The 19,116-nt window shown below is 39.8% G+C and overlaps 1 protein-coding gene across 9 annotated transcripts in view; it reads right to left on the minus strand.

Moving 5' to 3' along the window:
- LPP (LIM domain containing preferred translocation partner in lipoma) overlaps window positions 1-19,116 on the minus strand; it is a 728,024-nt gene that overhangs the window by 490,977 nt on the left and 217,931 nt on the right. Inside the window, exon 5 of one of the 9 annotated variants that reach the window (XM_066347507.1) lies at window positions 16,998-17,086. The exons of the other annotated variants lie outside the window; for them this stretch is intronic. The gene's annotated coding sequence lies outside the window, so the exon portion shown is untranslated. The remainder of the gene's footprint in view (window positions 1-16,997; window positions 17,087-19,116) is intronic. 9 annotated transcript variants of the gene reach the window in all.

The raw sequence follows: 19,116 nt of genomic DNA on the forward strand, positions 1-19,116 counted from the left end.
AAAATACTACAATGGTGACTTTGAGTAAATAAACAACAAAGACGGTGTCTTCCTGTATCTTCCTAGTGCCTAGTACAGAGTCTGTCCTTTCATCAGAGCTTAGCCAGTGATTATGAGATAAAAGAGAAGGTAAAGTTAAGGATTTGGGAATACAAGGAGGCAAGCTCTGCTTCTGAATCATTTTAGTTCACATTTCAAATACTGTTGGCTACCTTTCCTTATAATTAGGGTGCCATACAGCCAATTTATGCCTGCTGTTTTGGTGTGATTATTAACAGTGCTCCTTTATTTATATAGTCACTTATAATACTGTAATAATGAGGTTTTGGTCACTGAATTCAAGAGAATGTTCGACTATGTTCTGGTCCTCTCCCAATGCCTCCCTATGGCCAAAGACCTCGCACACGTTGAGTTTACTACTGCAGTCGCTAAAAGGGCAGGCAGTGCCGTTAGCAGCGGGAAGCAGAGAGGCTGTGCGGCTTCCCTGCTCCACAAGCATGTGCTTCCCAGTAAGCAGAGCTGAACGCACCAGAACAACTCTGTGGCAGTAGAATAATGTCCTATACAGCAGAAATCTAGCAGAAGCTCATATTAACTACCCTACACACTCAACCGCCTTCTCCTGAAGCAAAGAACAGCACCTTTTCTAAGACAATCAGATTATTTACTCCAATTATGTCTTTGCCACCTACCCACTCCTATCCCTTACCCCCATCAATACTACCATTTATTTTATCATGTCTACTTGGCTCCAGGTAGAAGGACGACGTGTTTGTCTGATTCTTAATTTGGAAAGAAAACTAGGGAATGGACAAGAAACAAAAATAAAATGTGTCCAAATTTATTCACTAGGATACAATAGTTAAAGGTGGAGGGGGTTTACTTAAAACTGATTTACACTTCCAAATAGGGGTTTTATAGGAGTTAAGGGAGATGGAGTCAAAATAATTCAATGCAGACCCACAGGTTGTCTATTTAATGTATTTTAAATAAACTATATAATATTGATTTCCATTGCAAATTCTAAATATATATTCTACATGGGCAGGGGAGGGGGAGAACATATGAGATGGAAAGTTGACAGCCTTTGCCAGAGATGGAACTCCCCCCAGACATGGCAAGGACTGTTATATCATAATGCTGCATGTCTCCTCGAAGTACTTTCCAAGATGTTTGAAACCAAAACAGTTTAGAATACTCTCCCAGCTCAGGATCTTCCCTCCTTATGGCATTTTTTCTGATAAATAGGAATTCCCCTTAGGGATTCCCTAAAATAAAGCTGTTGCATTCTCTTCTGTTATATAATTAATTGTGCTGACAAACAGAGATATAATAGAACATAATTGTAAATCCATCCTCAATTTAGAATCTACCACATACAGAGGCTTATGAAAGATATGTCCAAACTGCGAAACCATAACCCTTACTGTGTCGGACATGGAAGACTGGCACTCAAACCTGCCGTATTGCAGAGGCTGCCTTTTAGGTGGGGTTTGACTTAAAAAACAGATTCTGCCAAAATAAAGCACTAGCTTGTGATTTGGAAGACAAAGTAAGATGGAGGCCATGTTCCTGTTCCTTCAGCTGTTTTCTGCTAGAAAAACAGACGTGCAGACCAGGGATTGTCTGTATCCACATTCCCACATTCAGTTTTCCTGCAGTTGTCAAGAAGTAGCTGCGGCAGAGGGAGGAGCTAGACTCCACATTTCAGGGTCCGGTTGCCATCTTCCCAATCGTGGCTTCTTCCTCTCTGGTTCACAAGGACAGTGTATTCAGTTGTGTCTTAGCCTCATGATTCCCTGCTGTGCTAATTGAGGAAAAGATAATAACTTTCTGTGGTTCTGGGATTTATTACTGAAAGCTCAGCCTTGAAACTGCTCTGTGCAATCCTTCCAATCATTTTGAAGCACCTAACACCCTGCGTTAAATCTCTTTCTGCCGAAACTACGTAGAGTGATTTGTTTCCCATAGTAAAATCATGTCAACATCCTTCAATTTTAATTTGCCATGTTATCAACAAGATACATTTTGGAGAAGGCAGAGATCCTGAAAACAGTGTCTGTTCTCTGGTGTCTTAACCATGAACAGAAACAGTTGCAAGCATGATCTTGGATTTTCCTCCCTGAGGCTTTCCGGCCGGAGGCTGGCACAGTACAGAACATTTGTGGGGGTCACTTGTTCAAATCATTCATCGTGCAAGCAAATCCTGAGTGCCCATATCACGCGCCCTGCTCACTAGGGAGCAGAGCTGTGCCTAGAGAGGACACCACGCCACCCTCTCCAGGTCCCAAGTCTGCTGGGAAGTGGTATGCTAAGACAGGGGAAGTATTAGGTGTTAGGGAGCAATCCAGCAGGAAAACGAATCTCATCTCAGCATTCTACCTAGGCTCTGTCACTAACAGGCCATGTTTTCTATTCAAGAAGGCAGACGGATGAAAGTCCCTTTAAACTCTAACATCCCACTGCATGATGATTATTTGTGCTCAGGAGGGAATTTACTTGGATTCAAGTCCTAACAAAACTTCCTAAAGTTACAGTTCCCTAAAACTGAAGGTCAGAGCCCAAAGGTCACAAAACACACAAACCTCCTAAAGTTAAAATAGGAACAGGAATCAGTGACCCTCCAAATGTTCTGTACTGTGCCAGCCTCCCAGCCGGAAAGCCTCAGGGAGGAAAATCCAAGATCATGCTTGCAACTGTCTCTGTTCATGGTTATGGACACAAGAGAACAGACACGGTGTTTTCAGGATCTCTGCCTTCTCCAACAATGCCTCACTTTCTGAAGAAAAGGGGAATATTTACATATACTATCTTCTCTGAAAGTACTCAGACCAATCACAGTGTGAAAGAAGTATTAGACAAACGAATGCTTAGATTTCTCAGGAGAAATCACTAATTTCTTCATGTCTTGAACAAAAACATACTTGATACTCCTAAAAGAGAAGCAGTTTCATGGACAAGAAGAAAAAGGTCAAGAGAGACAAGGTCATACATCTAATGACAGTTTTGGTGCCAGTTCCAAAGGTGGCCTGGCCAGGGTCTCCCAGACCTTCTTGAGCCTTGACTTCCTCATCTGTAAATGGAGACAATATTTGACCTGCTAACCTCACAGGTGCTTATGAGGATCAAGTGAAATACTGAAGACAAGAGCATTCTGCAGGCAACAGATGAGATATATCACATATATATTTATATGTGTGTAAAAAGGAAGAGTATTAATAAAGGAATTTCAAAGGAAAGCTAAGAATGGTACTTCTCAAGGCCCAGCAGCAAAAGGAAATATAAATATAGCAGTGATTTTAAAATTTCATAATTTGGGGGAAGAAATGGTGATCAGCATTGTGACAAACAATCATGTCCAAAAGAGAAGAGAAACCGGCTCAGCTCTGTGATAATTGTCTCAGTTCCTGTAGCAAACACAACAATGGAAAGAGTGCAGGGAGGGGCAGGGGCAGCCTTTGTAACTCTGGCACACCAGGGACCTGGAGACACTGGCTCTAACAGAGGACATTTCCACCTCAGTAACTGGAGTAATCTCAAAGCGTGTGCTCTGTAAGAATTCTGGGGTGACTCCACCTCTTTCTCAGCTGTATGTCTTAGAAATTCAAAATAATGATCATCACTCAGAAGTGAAACATAACACTGATAGTTCTCTGAAGTAGGGGAACTGGAGGGTATGAAGCCAGCTCGAGGTTTGCTCACCTGAATGATGGAAATACAAAGGCATATGGTGCCCACATCTGGAGAGCAGCACCCAAAGGGCAGAGATAGGCTCAGGTAATACTCAGGTAACAACTATAGTAACTCTATAAGAGATGGAGGCAACTAAGCAAGCAGTCAAGCTAGGACACAGGTAAGAAGCAAGCTGAAAATCAAGTCCCAGGCCCCCGGGCACAAAGTCACAGAAAGAGCTACAATTCAGGAAGCAAAATGACGCACTCTTGGTTTGCACTGGGCGGGAGTTACCACAGGGGTCTCCAGGGCTTTCAGATATCAGGTGACAAAGAGAACAAATAAGCTAGATAAATCAATCCTACCTGTAATTCACTGAAGGGAAGACCTCAGGGGCAAATAGAGCAAATAATTAAATAAAAATAAAGTACGCACACATACACAACTTCAATAGTAGTCAGGAAAACACAGATTAAAACAGCAATGAGATACTACTTGTCACACACAGACTGGCCAAACTTAAAAGATTCATCAAATTCACTTTAGAATTGGATGTATAGGGAACCTGACATTATATTATTTTTCCTCATAAACAGAGGCATTCTCTATTTATTTATTACACGTATGACTTCTCTATGGCTACTCTGGTGCTACAATGGCAGAGCTGAGTGGTTGTGACAGAGATCGTCTGACCTTCGAAACCTAAAATATTCGCTACCTGGCCTTTTAATGAAAAATTCTGCAACCCCCAGTTCTAAACAAAAAAAAGTTGCTTCCAAGTGCTACAGATATAATAAATCTCTTTCTTTTTCTTAAAACTTGCTGGTTATTTTTTTTAAACATGACCTTTTATTCATATCAGGGTCTATTTTGATATATATTCATAATATAACTCTTTTTCACTAGTGCCTAGTAATTGCCCAAATACCCCAATGCCATTAGGATAATCCTTCCTTCTCAGAGTGTTTCAAGGTGGTCCCTTTGCTGCATATTCCATTCCACACATAGTCGCTCTGTTTCTGGGTGAGTTATGTTACTGCCATGGTCTCCATCTAGTCCATCACCAACATTTCATCATTTCAATTAGGGTTGCATCTAGCCAGCTGGTCCCAGTTCTTCATTATTCTTGTTTTTCAAATTTCTCTTAGCTATTTTGCCTGTTTTTTTTTAAAACAAAAAATTTTGGATATTTTATTTGTTAATATGCAAGAATAATTTTTTAAAATTTTATTTAGAGGGGAGAGACAAGATGGCGCTGGAGTAGGCGGACGTACCAACATCTACCTCCCAGAACCAAAGGAGATTACAAACTAATTTTAGGAACTATCATCTGGAAAAACCAACTTTGGACTAAACTTAGAGGACTCTTCAATCAAGGAACACTGAAGAAGCCACACTGAGACGGGTAGGAAAAGCGGAAATGCGGAGAGGGCTGCCCAGCTCCCCGGAGCGAACGGCAGCAGGGAGAGACTCGTGTGGTGGGAAGTGAGTTGAGCAGAGGGGAAAGGGTCCTGAGCCCCAGGAACAAAGCCCCAGCCTGCAGCCCCAAAGCCCAGAAGAGGTGTAAGGACAGTATTTAGCTGGAAACAAGTCAGGATACTGTTTGTGAGAAAGAGTCTGATTTCTCAGACCCAGGATCCTTCTTCAAGGGACCGCGCAGAACATCTCTCTCACAACCACTCACCCAGGCTCCTGGGGATGGGGGGAGAGAGGAGAGGACCAGAGTAACAGGAAGAGAGTGTAGTCTAGGAGGCACAGGGAGAAATATTTTGGGAGATAGCCACCCTAACCCCTGGGACGAGTCACTCCCCAAAGCTGAAGTGAATATTTCCCCCAGAAACAGCAATACCAGCAAAGGGAAGCAGGAGAGCAGCCAAACAAGCTCCCGGTCGGCACTCAGAGCAGAGTCGCATAGAAGGAGGGAGCTTTTGGGTCTACAGTAGTGAGTCTTAGGGTCCGAGCTGCAACGCCCCCACCCACGCGGCTGAGGGCGCGCTGGAGGGCGGGCGGCAGCAGAAGACAAAAGCGCGGTTCTGCTGGCAGGGGCGGAAGCTGGGTGGCACCACTGGGCTCAGGTGTGAGCTCAATCTTGCCCGGCTGGGGAGAAGGGGGCATGCAAAAGCGGTCAAGCTCAGCTGCCGGCAGCCTGTAATCCAGCCTGTGGGAGAAGGGCGGAACCCCGGAAAGGGTGGAGACCAGCCCCTGAGCAAGGGCAGAGGAGCACAGCCTTGCCCCGCCCGTGCATCCCAGGCTTGCAGTCTGACTTGGTAGCCGGCTCCTCCCATGGGGGTGGAGCCAAAAGCCCAGAAGAGGCGGAGTTCCACTACTGAGCTGAGCTTGGGCACGCAGTCCTGCCCCGCGGTAGAGCCAAGGCTAGCAGCCATTCCTCGAGTGGGCTCCTCCTGCAAAGGCAGGGCAAAAGCCCGGAAACAGGTGGAGACCCGCAGCTGAGCAAAGATGCTCGCCAGTGCCCTCAGGACCGAGCATAACGTCAAACACAGGGGCGGGGCAAAGGCCAAGGCCACCAACGCTTGTGCACCCCAGCACGTGATCACAGCCACTCCCTTGAAGAGAAGATGCGGAGGCAGAGAAATACAACACAAATAAACCAAGAGAAATCCCCAGAAAAGGACCTAAGTGAATCAGATATAACCAAATTACCAGATGCAGAGTTTAAAATAACAATTGTTAGGATGCTCAAAGATATTAGAACAACCATAGATGGCCACTATGAAAACCTAAATAAAGAGATAACAAATATAAAAACGGACATTGAAATAATAAAAAAGAATCAGTCAGAAATGACAGATACAATATGTGAAATAAAGAATACAATGGAAGGAATTAAATGCAGGATAGATGAAGCAGAGAATTGAATCAGTGAGTTAGAGGACACGATAAATAAAGGCACGGAAGCAGAGCAGAAAAAAGAAAAGAGACTCAAAAAGTCTGAGGAAACTCTAAGAGAGCTCTGTGACAACATGAAGAGAAATAACATCCGCATCATAGGGGTTCCTGAAGAAGAAGAGAAAGAACAAGGGATAGAGACTTTGTTCAAACATATTATAGCGGAAAACTTCCCCCAATTAAGGCAGGAAAACATTTCACATGTTCAGGAAGCACAGAGAACTCCATTAAGGAGAAACCCAAAGAAACCAACACCAAGACATATCATAATTAAAATACCAAAGCTAAATGATAAAGAGAAAATATTAAAAGCTGCTAGAGAAAAAAAGACTATCACCTACAAAGGAGCCCCCATAAGGATGACTTCTGACTTCTCAACAGAAACACTTGAGGCCAGAAGGGAATTGCAAGAAATATTCAAAGTAATGCAGAACAAGAACCTACAACCAAGACTACTTTATCCAGCAAGGCTATCATTTAAAATTGAAGTAGAAATAAAAAGCTTTACAGAAAAAAAAAAAAACCTCAAGGAATTCACTGCAACCAAACCAAGGCTGCAAGAAATGCTAAGGGACCTGTTGTAAACAGATCAAAGGAAAAAAAGAATATAGCAAAAGAGGAATACAGTTTTAAAGAAAAAAAATGGCAATAAACAATTATATATCAGTAATAACCTTAAATGTTAATGGATTAAATGATCCAATCAAGAGACATAGGGTAGCTGCATGGATAAGAAAACAGGACCCATACATATGCTGTCTACAAGAGACATGCCTTAAATCAAAAGATGCACACAGACTAAAGATAAAAGGATTGAAAAAATATTTAACGCAAATGGAAATGAAAAAAAAGCTGGGGTAGCAATACTTATATCAGACAAAATGGACTTTAAAACAAAGATCATAGTTAGAGATAAAGAAGGTCACTACATAATGATAAAGGGAGCAATCCAAAAGGAAGATATAACCATTATAAATAGCTACACACCTAATATAGGAGCACCTAAATATATAAAGCAGACTTTGATGGACTTAAAGGGTGAGATCAACAGCAATACTATAATAGTAGGGGATTTCAATACCCCATTAACATCATTAGATAGATCCTCAAGAAAGAAAATTAACAAAGAAACAGCAGACTTAAAGGACATATTAGATCAACTCGATTTAATAGATATCTTCAGAACCTTTCACCCTAAAACAGCAGAATATACATTCTTTTCAAGAGCTCATGGTACATTCTCTAGAATAGACCACATGTTAGGGCACAAAAGCGGTCTCAACAAATTTAAGAAGATTGAAATCATATCAAGCACTTTCTCTGATCACAATGGCATTAAACTAGAAATCAACCACAATAGAAAAATTGGAAAACATTCAAACACTTGGAAACTAAATAGCATGTTATTAAATAACGAATGGGTTAACATTGAGATCAAAGAAGAAATTAAAAAATTCCTAGAAACAAACGATAATGAGCATACATCAACTCAAAATTTATGGGACACAGCAAAAGCAGTCCTGAGAGGGAAGTTTATAGCATTACATGCATACCTCAAGAATCTAGAAAAAGCTCAAACAAGCAACTTAACCCTTCATCTAAAAGAACTAGAAAAAGAACAGCAAGTAAAGCCCAGAGCTAGTAGAAGGAAGGAAATAATAAAGATCAGAGCAGAAATAAATGACATAGAGGCTAAAGAAACAATACAGAGGATCAATGAAACCAGGAGCTGGTTCTTTGAAAAGGTAAACAAGATCGATGAACCTTTAACGAGATTCACCAAGAAAAAAAGAGAGAAGACTCAAATAAATAAAATTAGAAACGAGAGTGGAGAAATAACAACTGACACAACAGAAATACAAAATATTTTAAGAAAATACTATGAAGAACTGTACACCAAAAAGTAGACAACCTAGATGAAATGGACAAATTCCTTGAATCATATAATCTTCCAAAAATCAATATGGAAGAATCAGAAAACCTGTCCTAAACAGACCAATTACAACAAATGAGATTGAAACAGCTATCAAAAAACTCCCAAAAAAGAAAAGTCCTGGGCCTGATGGCTTCACAAGTGAATTCTACCAAATATTCAAAGAAGAACTAACTTCTATCCTTCTCAAGCTATTTCAAAAAATTCAAGAGGAAGGAAGACTTCCAAACTCCTTTTATGAGGTAAGCATAGTTCTGATTCCAAAACCAGGCAAAGACAACACAAAAAAAGAAAATTATAGGCCAATATCCCTGATGAATTTAGATGCAAAAATCCTCAACAAAATATTAGCAAACAGGATACAGCAATACATGAAAAAAATCATACACCATGATCACGTGGGATTTATTCTTGGGAGACAAGGCTGGTACAATATTCACAAATCAATCAATGTGATTCATCACATAAACAAAAGAAAGGTGAAAAACCACATGATAATTTCAATAGATGCAGAAAAAGCATTTGATAAAGTCCAGCATCCATTCATGATCAAAACTCTCAGCAAAGTGGGAATATAGGGAACATACCTCAACATGATAAAGGCCATCTATGACAAACCCACAGCCAACATCATACTCAATGGGAAAACATTAAAAGCAATCCCCTTAAGATCAGGAACAAGGCAGGGGTGCCCCCTTTCACCACTCTTATTCAACATAGTTCTGGAAGTCCTCGCCACAGCAATCAGACAAGAAAAAGAAAAAAGGCATCCAAATTGGAAAAGAAGAAGTAAAACTATAATTATTTGCAGATGATATGATATTGTATATAGAAAACCCTAAAGTCTCAGTCAAAAAACTACTAGACCTGATGAATGAATTCAGCAAGGTGGCAGGATATAAAATCAATACTCAGAAATCAGAGGCATTTTTATACACTAATAATGAACTGTCAGAAAGAGAAATCAAGGAATCAATCCCCTTTACCATTGCAACCAAAAAAATAAAGTACCTAGGAATAAATCTAACCAAGGAGATTAAAGACTTGTACTCGGAAAATTATAAAACATTGATAAAAGAAATCAGGGAAGATACGAATAAGTGGAGGCATATACCGTGCTCATGGTTAGGAAGAATAAACATCATTAAAATGTCTATATTACCCAAAGCAATTTATAAATTCAATGCAATACCGATTAAAATACCAATGACTTACTTCAAAGATATAGAACACATATTCCAAAAATTTATATGGAATCAAAAGAGAACACAAATAGCCTCAGCAATCTTGAAAGGGAAGAATAAAGCGGGAGGTATCACACTTCCGGATATCAAGTTATATTATAAGGCCATTGTACTCAAAACAGCATGGTACTGGCATAAGAACAGGCACATAGATCAATGGAATAGAACAGAGAACCCAGAAATAAACCCACAGCTCTATGGACAACTGATATTTGACAAAGGAGGTAAGAAAATACAATGGAGTAAAGACAGCCTCTTCAACAAATGGTGTTGGGAAAATTGGACAGCTACCTGCAAAAAAATGAAACTAGACCACCAACTTACACCACTCACAAAAATAAACTCAAAATGGATAAAAGACTTAAATGTAAGCCGTGAAACCATAAGCATCTTAGAAGAAAACATAGGCAGTAAGCTCTCTGAAATCTCTCGCAGCAATATATTTGCTGATTTGTCTCCACAGGCAAGTGAAATAAAAGACAGGATAAACAAATGGGACTTTACAAACTGAAAAGCTTCTGCACAGCTAAAGACAATAAGAACAGAATAAAAAGACAAACTACACAATGGGAGAATATATTTGACATTGCATCTGATAAGGGGTTAATAACCAAAATTTATAAAGAACTTGTAAAACTTAATACCAGGAAGACAAACAATCCAATCCAAAAATGGGCAAAAGAAATGAATAGACACTTCTCCAAAGAGGACACACAGATGGCCAATAGGCATTTGAAAAAATGTTCAACATCACTAATGATTAGAGAAATGCAAATTAAAACCACAATGAGATATCACCTTACACCAGTCAGAATGGCACTCATCAATAAAACAACCCAGAATAAGTGCTGGCGAGGATGTGGAGAAAAGGGAACCCTCCTGCACTGCTGGTGGGAATGCAGACTGGTGCAGCCACTGTGGAAAACAGTATGGTGATTCTTCAAGAAATTAAAAATCGAACTGCCTTTTGACCCAGCTATACCACTGTTAGGAATATACCCCAAGAACACCATAGCACTGTTTGAAAAGAAGAAATGCACCCCCATTTTTATGACAGCATTGTTCACAATAGCAAAGATCTGGAAACAGCCCAAGTGTCCATCAGAGGACAAGTGGATTAAAAAGCTTTGATATATATATCATATATATGTATATAGACACACACACACTATGGAATACTACTCAGCCATAAGAAATGATGACATAGGATCTTTTACAACAACATGGATGGGCCTTGATAACATTATACTGAGCGAAAGAAGTAAATCAGAAAAAACTAAGAACTATATGATTCCATACATAGGTGGGACATAAAGATGAGACTTAGAGACATGGACAACAGTGTTGGGGTTACAGGGTGGGGGGAGGAGAGGGAGGGGGTTGGGGGAGGGGAGGGGCACAAAGATCATGGCTTTTCAGCATTTGCCATATTCCCCCTTTAATGTATAGACAGACAGCAAATATTTACTTATGGTGTTTCCACTATAAAGACTGCTGTCTTAGGGACAAATGCTGATGAACTATTTCAGCAGTTCCTCCTTCTTCAAAGACTTATATGTCAACATAGAGCTCCATGTTTCATAGGACATACTCAAGCTCACTCCATGCTCCCTGGAGCTTTAGCACAAGGGAATGCCCTTTCTTTTTCTTTTCTTTTCTTTTTTTTTCCTCTCTTTTTTTGTTGTAATTTTTCTTTTATTTACTTATTTTTTGTATTTTTCTGAAGATGGAAATGGGGAGGCAGTCAGACAGACTCCCGCATGCGCCTGACCGGGATCTGCCTGGCATGTCTACCGGGGGCGGGGGAAATGCTCTGCCCATCTGGGGTGTTGCACTGTTGCAACCAGAGCCATTCTGGTGCCTGGGGCAGAGGCCATGGGGCCATCCTTAGTGCCCAGGGTGGCTTTGCTCTGGTGGAGCCTAGGCTGTGGGGGGGGGGGGGGAAGACAGAGAGGAAAGAGAGGGGGAGGTGTGGAGAGGTAGATGGGCGCTTCTTCTGTGTGCTCTGACGAATGCTGATGAACAGGAGACACCAAATCTTTTTCACCTGCAAACTACTACCTTCTTTATTAGATCCAGCTAATAACATTTTTTTGTCTTTTTCCAAATAGCTCCAGATATATGGAAAAGATTTATATAGGTGGATGGGGATCCTCAAACCCCTCAGCGAGATCTTCTGAGCATGGCTTTTAAGATACCTAGAGGCAGAAAAGGCCCAATAGAGATCAGGGGAACTACCAGCTTTTAGGATACACCCTTAAAGGCTCCAATGCCCCAAAGGGGTCTCATAGGATGCCATCTGGGTCCTGCTTCAATAGTGGAAAGGAAGGTCATTGAGCTAAAGCCTGCCAGGCTTACATGCCTCTGCTGTGAGGAAACAGGGACACTGGAAGGTAGGCTTCCCCCTCGCTCCTCTAAGGGAGGGTTCAGTCTCTTCCAGCCCTGTTCCAGCCACCTATGACCTAACCTTGCCCAGAAAGCTGGGGTTTGCCACTGAAGGCTGAAGGTGCCCAGGGCCATCGGCCCCATCTATGACACTGTGGACGAGCCTAGGGTATTTTTTCCAAGAAGCAGGTAAACTGATCTCATTTGTACAAGGGCCACTTAACTATGTTTTGCCTGAATAGTCAGGTTTTTTATTCTTCCCTCAAAGATCTCTGTTGTGGGTGTTGATAGTCCTATTTTCTGCTGCTTTGCTTAATACATAGTGTTTCCTTTATCCCTCCTACCTCAATGCCCCACTCATATTTCAGGCTGGGACCTACTCCTAATTTAGAGCTCTCTTTTCCCCTTTTGCCAACTTCTATTATGAATCTACCTTTGCCACCCAGCTTAGTGTATCCCAAGGTTCTCTTGACCATGCCACAGTCGCAGAGATCCAGGGAAAAGCAACTTGGTCTCATCTCTCCAGGCAGAGGAGAACAGAAGCTCCATATCCACACATGCTGCATGATTCCAGTCCACCTGAATCATTACCAGCTAGAAGCAGCGGTCATTGGGACTTGGACATGAGCTGCAAAGTATAGAATGGTGACAACAATTCCAGTGCCATGAGGACTTTTCCTGGATGTGGACTTTTCCTGGACTCCTGCTCCCTGTGACAGCTCCTAACAGACTGAACTGTGGTTGGGTTGCATTTTTCAGGAATTTGGCACGGTTATGGGGCCAACTTGGACTTGGTGAACATGTTAAGAACACTACTCTTTTATGGATTCTTGCTGTATTGGCCAAGAGTTTGCCTAAAGGCTTTTAATCACTGTAAAAAAAAATAGAAGAGTGGATAAAGAAGACGGGGCACATATACACCATGGTATACTATTCAGCTAGAAGAATTGATGACATCGGATCACTTACAGCAGAAGGGTGGAATCTTGATAACATTATGCGGAGTGAAATAAGTGAATCAGAAAAAAACAAGAACTGCAGGATTCCATACATTGGTGGGACATAAAAATGAGACTAAGAGACATGGACAGGAGTGGGGTGGTTATGGGGGGTGGGGGGAGGGAAGGAGGGGGAGGGGGAGGGGAGGGGGAGGGGTACAGAGAAAGCTGGATAGAGGGTGATGGAGGACGATCTCTCTTTGGGTGATGGGTATGCAACAGAACTAAATGAAAAGATAACCTGGAAATGTTTTCTTTGAATATATGTACCCTGATTTATTGATGTCACCCCATTAAAATAAAAATTTATTTATAAAAAAAAGACAAAAAAATTTTTATTTATAAAATTAAATTTAACAGGGTGACATTATCAATAAGAGTACATAGACTTCAGGTAAATATTTCTATAGCATATGAACTGTTGATTATGTTGTATACCCATCACCCAAAGTCAAATGTTTTTTCCAACACCTTATATTTGTCCTTCTTTATACCTCTCCCCCCCCACATCCCTTTACCCCAGTAACCACTTCACTTTTATCTATGTCCATGATTCTCAGTTTGATATCCCACCTATGTGTGAAATCATAAATTCTTAGCTTTTTCTGATTTGCTTATTTCACTCAGTATAATTTTCTCAAGGTCCATCCATGTTGTGGTAAATGGCACTATGTCATCATTTCTTATGGCTGAGTAGTATTCCATTGTATATATGTATCAGATCTTCTTTATTCAATACTCTATCAAAGGACACTTTGGTTGTTTCCATGTCTTGGCCACTGTGAATAATGTGGCAATGAACATGGTGGTGCATGTGTCTTTAAGTACCAATGTTTCTGAGTTTTGGAGGTAGATACCCTGTGGAGAAATTGCTTGGTCATGTGGTAATTCTATTCTTAATTTTTTGAGGAACCACCATACTTTCTTCCATAATGGCTGTACTAATTTACATTCCCACCAGCAGTGGGAACTAATGAGTAGGTTCCTTTTTCTCCACAGCCTCTCCAACACTTGTTATTACCTATATTGTTGATAATAGTCAATCTATCAGGTGTGAGGTGGTATTTCATTGTAGTTTTGATTTTCATTTCTCGAATAGCTATTTGATAAATATGCAAGAACAATTAACTTGAGAATTGTCCTGACATTACATAAAATTTAACAGAAACTACTTAACAACTTCTGTATTTTCATTTAGGAAAAAGATATGCCTTTCAATTTATTCAAGGGTTCCTTCATATGACTCACAAAGTTTTAGAATCTCTTTAAACGAGCCATGCACAATTCTCATTAAAATATTTACTCTGTTTTGCTATGGATAGCTTCCCAAAGATCCCAAAGTATTCATTTCCAAATGCCATATACAAAATATACCTACAGATGAGATGTGAAGAAACATGTTTAACCTTATAATAACCAAAGAAATGATAATACTGAAAAACAACATATCTAATGCAGGCATGACTGGAGATACTGACTCACACATTCCTGCTGCAAAGTTAAAAGAAACATTCCTTTTAGAACATGTCATCAGCGGGTTTGAATAACCATAAAATGTTAACCTTTGACCCTGATATTTCAACCATCTGACATCCTGTTCAAGACTTTTGATGCACTAAGTTACATTTATACATAAAAATGTTAAACACAGCAATATATAAAAATATTAAAATAATTAAGATATGGCATAACCACTCAATGAAATATTAAACAAATATTAAAATTGTAATCATTCAAGAATATGCAGCCATATAGAAAATGCTTAATGTATGATGCCAAATAATATACAGCACCATGGTAATTTATGCTAATTGCCAAAGATTGGAAGGTAACACTACCAAAAAAGATAGGTTGCCCCTGTATGGAGGTGGTAGAATTTTGGGTGACATTTTTTTTTTATTAAATGTTCTGAGCTTGACGCAGGGTTGCAAAATATTTATACAATTCTTTTTAACTGGGGATCAATTTTTAAGTGCCTTCCAGATCTAATATTTGTAATTCTTTTGTTGTTAAAAAAGGGGAAATGAAGTTCAGGCATGTGATCTAACTTTTTGAAAGCCTGCAGATCAAGTCCCAGACAGCACTGGGATGAGAATCCAGGACAATATTGCTTCCTACACAGAATTCTGTGTTGTCATTTTTCTAAGGGTTAAGAAACTCTGACAAGGCAATGGCGCAGTGGATAGAGCATAGGACTGGGATGCGGAAGACCCAGGTTCGAGACCTCAAGGTCGCGAGCTTGAGCGAGGGCTCATTTGGTTTGAGCAAAAGCTCACCAGCTTGAGCCCAAGGTTGCTGGCTCAAGCAAGGAATTACTCAGTCTGCTGAAGGCCCACAGTTAAGGCACATATGAGAAAGCAATCAATAAACAATTAAGGTGTTGCAATGCACAACAAAAAACTAATGATTGATGCTTCTCATCTCTCTCCCTTCCTGTCTGTCCCTGTATATCCCTCTCTCTGACTCTCTCTGTCTCTGTAAAAAAAGACAGAAAAAAGAAACTCTGGGTTCATCTTACTATTTTTGTATATTATAAATTAGTACATGAAAATAACAATGTTCAATTACTGCTCTAAGATAGCAATGCTTTTCCAAGCCCTACAAAACGCTTTGATGTGCTAGAGTTTGAATTAAACTTCTTTTCTAAATAAGGCTATTGAACCCAGTAGGGGACATCAAAGTATGTCTTTTCTACAAAAGTTTGTTTGTAGAAATAGTCATTTCCTTGTAAAGTCATAAAGCAATTTTAGTGCTAAGTTAAGCATTAGCTTAATATGAAGGTAAACTTTGGCATTGCACATTCACTTTAGAACCTACAAAGTCTCAACTTGCAGTGTTATCACTCTAGGGGGAAAATTCCTTCAAAATTCAAAGCTAATGAGAACTATTTCCATGACTTTTCTCACTGCAGCCTGACAACAAATTTGGCAGAAGAAGTATTTGGATACCTATATACACAATGGATAACCCTAATTAGTTTTTAATATTGTGTAATGCTTGAAGATAACATTTGGAGCCCATGTGTATTCTAATTCTTTTGAATTTTGAGGGGTTCTAATTAGGTCCCAGTGGAGGTAATATATAGAAAAGAACAAGGTAAAAGAAATCATTAGATAAAAGACAGTCAAGAATAAATGGTTAATGAGACAGAGAGGCTGTGAGTGCATGTGTGTGTGTGCACATGCGCTGATATAAGCATTGTCTATTGAAAGCACACTTTCCAAGAGACAGATCAAGTACCAACAGTGACTGGTGAGATAGTTTCCTATTTCCTGAGATGCTACAGGTCTTTTCCCCTAATTCCTCTGGTTTTCTAAACACTGATATTATCAATTCTCAATCGTCAATCATCCATCATAACGTTTTCTTTGTTCACCTTCTAAAAAAGGGCATATATCTTTCATTCCCCTTTGGCATTATTCAAATCATGATAAAACAAAAATTAAAGGACTGGAAGCTGGGATGAGGTAGAAAAGCCAGGTCAAATTTTCAAAACCAGAGGGAGGGCTGGGGGAGGGGAAGTAGTAAGGGTAAGGGGGGTCAAATATATGGTGCCAGATAAAGATTTGACTTTGAGCGGTGGGCACACAATACAGCTGATGTATTGTACACTTGAAACCTTTATAATTTTATTAATCAATTTCACCCCATTAAATTTAAAAAATTAGTACATAAGAAGAATCACCTTGGCAGGAAAGTAGAATTTGAGGGTTAAAAATACAGTGGAAAATGAGAATACTCAGCATCTCTATTCAAGTGTAGTCTTTTATTCTCACATACTCCTACTGCATACTTTTGTACCTTCCATAGTGGAAGAGTCCTAGCCCAGCTAATATCAAAACCTTCCTGAGAAGATACCTGTTTTCCTCTACCAGATGCAAAGCTCTTTGAGAGCGGGAACTACTCTTTAATCATCTTTTTGAGATATACAGCATCGTACACAGTACCTGGTAAAGAAGATACATTTTAGTAAATAGAATGTATATCTATTTGTAGCAAACCATGCTAAGGAGGTGAGAATAAAATAGAGAAAATTGAGAATAATATTTACCCAAGAATTAATTAAAAGTCTATAGGTCTTTCCTGTGTACATTCAACATTATATAACAAACATAGTAATTTTCCACTCATACATAAAAAAGTATTTTCTATATCAGTTATAATTCCGGATTCGGTCTAAGAACAAATGTGCCACAACAGGGTGAAAAAGAGAGTGCAATTTGAGCCAGAATAGATTAAAATTAGATTCAAAAATAGAATACTCATCAAATTTTAATATGTGACAAAAGTCAGTAATTTCATCCTAAAAACTAAAACAAATAAAAACTTTTAAAACAGCAAGAAGATGCTAAGTACCAGTAAGCATCATTGAAAAGCACAGGGCATCTATCATGAACCAGTAACCATACTGACTTGAACCAACTATACATGAACCCTTTCTGGACCTTAGTGTTCACTGAGGCATTTGGACCCTATGTACCTCCAGGGTTTTAAGTGTCAGCGAAAACACTAACTTCATCCTTGCTGGGGAAGAGTAACAAGTACCAGGAGACTCACAGATAGTGGAAGGACGACACATGTGCAGAGAGAGGATAAAACACAAGAGAGGGGACCAGGAAAGTCAAAGAATAAACTCTTTAAGAACTTAAGATGCCACTAATTTTCATGAAAAACTTTTCAAAAATTGCTAAAACAGTAACAACAACAAACCTTCCCCCAAAACAAAACAGATGAAGAAAAAATATAAAAACCTAATTAAAATCATGCATATGGGCATCTAACATACATAGCATTTCATTGTTTTAGTTATTGAGGAAGCTACGAAAGAGGAAGTGTATATAAATTCAAAGGACCTTTGAGTTTACCTAGAGTGAAAACAAACATTACAATTACTCTATGTAGGCTCTGGCCGGTTGGCTCAGTGGTAGAGCGTCAGCCCAGTGTATGGATGTCCTGGATTTGATTCCTGGTCAGGGCACGCAGAAGAAGCAACCATCTGCTTCTCCACTCCTTCCCCTTCTCTCTCTCTCTCTCTTTCTCTCTCTTTCTCTCTCTCTCTCTCTCTCTCTCTCTCTCTCTCTCTTTCTCTCCTGCAGCTATGGCTTGATTGATTCCAGTGAGATGGCCTTGGGCACTGAAAATGGCTCCTTGGCCCTTGCTGAGCAATGGAGCAATGGCCCCAGATGGGCAGAGCATCGCCCCCTAGTGGGCTTTCCCAGTGGATCCCAGTCTCTCTGCTTCCCCTCCTCTCAATAAATTAAAAAAATAAAAAAAATAAAAAAATAATTACTCTATGAAAATGTAGGAAAAAGTGATTTCTTTAGAATCTTTTTAAAGAGTTTTCACATCTATTTTCATAGTCAAAAAATAAACACCATAGTCAAAGTAGACAATATTATTAACTTTATTTTATAGACTTAAAATTTGATGTTGAAAGAAAATCAATCACACAAATAGCCAATGATCAAGCCTAGACTCGATTAGGTCTACTAATTTCTTTTTTTTAATATTTATTTTATTGGTTTTTAGAGAGAGAGAGGAACATTAATCTGTTCCTCTATGTACCCTGACTAGGGTTCGAACCAGCAACCTCTGTGCTTTGGCACAATGCTATAACCAATCAAGCTATCTGGAGAGGCACTAATTTCAACATAAGTATGAGTTCCACTATATTCTGCCACCTCTCTTCCAGCTTTCATAAACATCCATGTGACCTGGATGAATACATAATTAAATGATAAAAGGAGATTTATAGGACTTCAGACTCGTGGAAATTGCCTAGGTTAGGATTGATTAGCAAGAGTTACTTGGGCAAATGGAACTGGAGGTAAGTGTTACACCTACCTCAAGAAAAAAAGGAGAAATAAGGTTTGTTCCCTCTCTCTTCAAAAGTTCCTTAGCCCTGGCCAGTTGGCTCAGTGGTAGAGCATGGGCCTGTTGTGCAGGAGTCCCGAGTTCAATTCCCAGCCAGGGCACA

Source organism: Saccopteryx leptura, chromosome 8 (genome assembly GCF_036850995.1).
Source record: "Saccopteryx leptura isolate mSacLep1 chromosome 8, mSacLep1_pri_phased_curated, whole genome shotgun sequence".
NCBI lineage: Eukaryota > Metazoa > Chordata > Mammalia > Chiroptera > Emballonuridae > Saccopteryx > Saccopteryx leptura.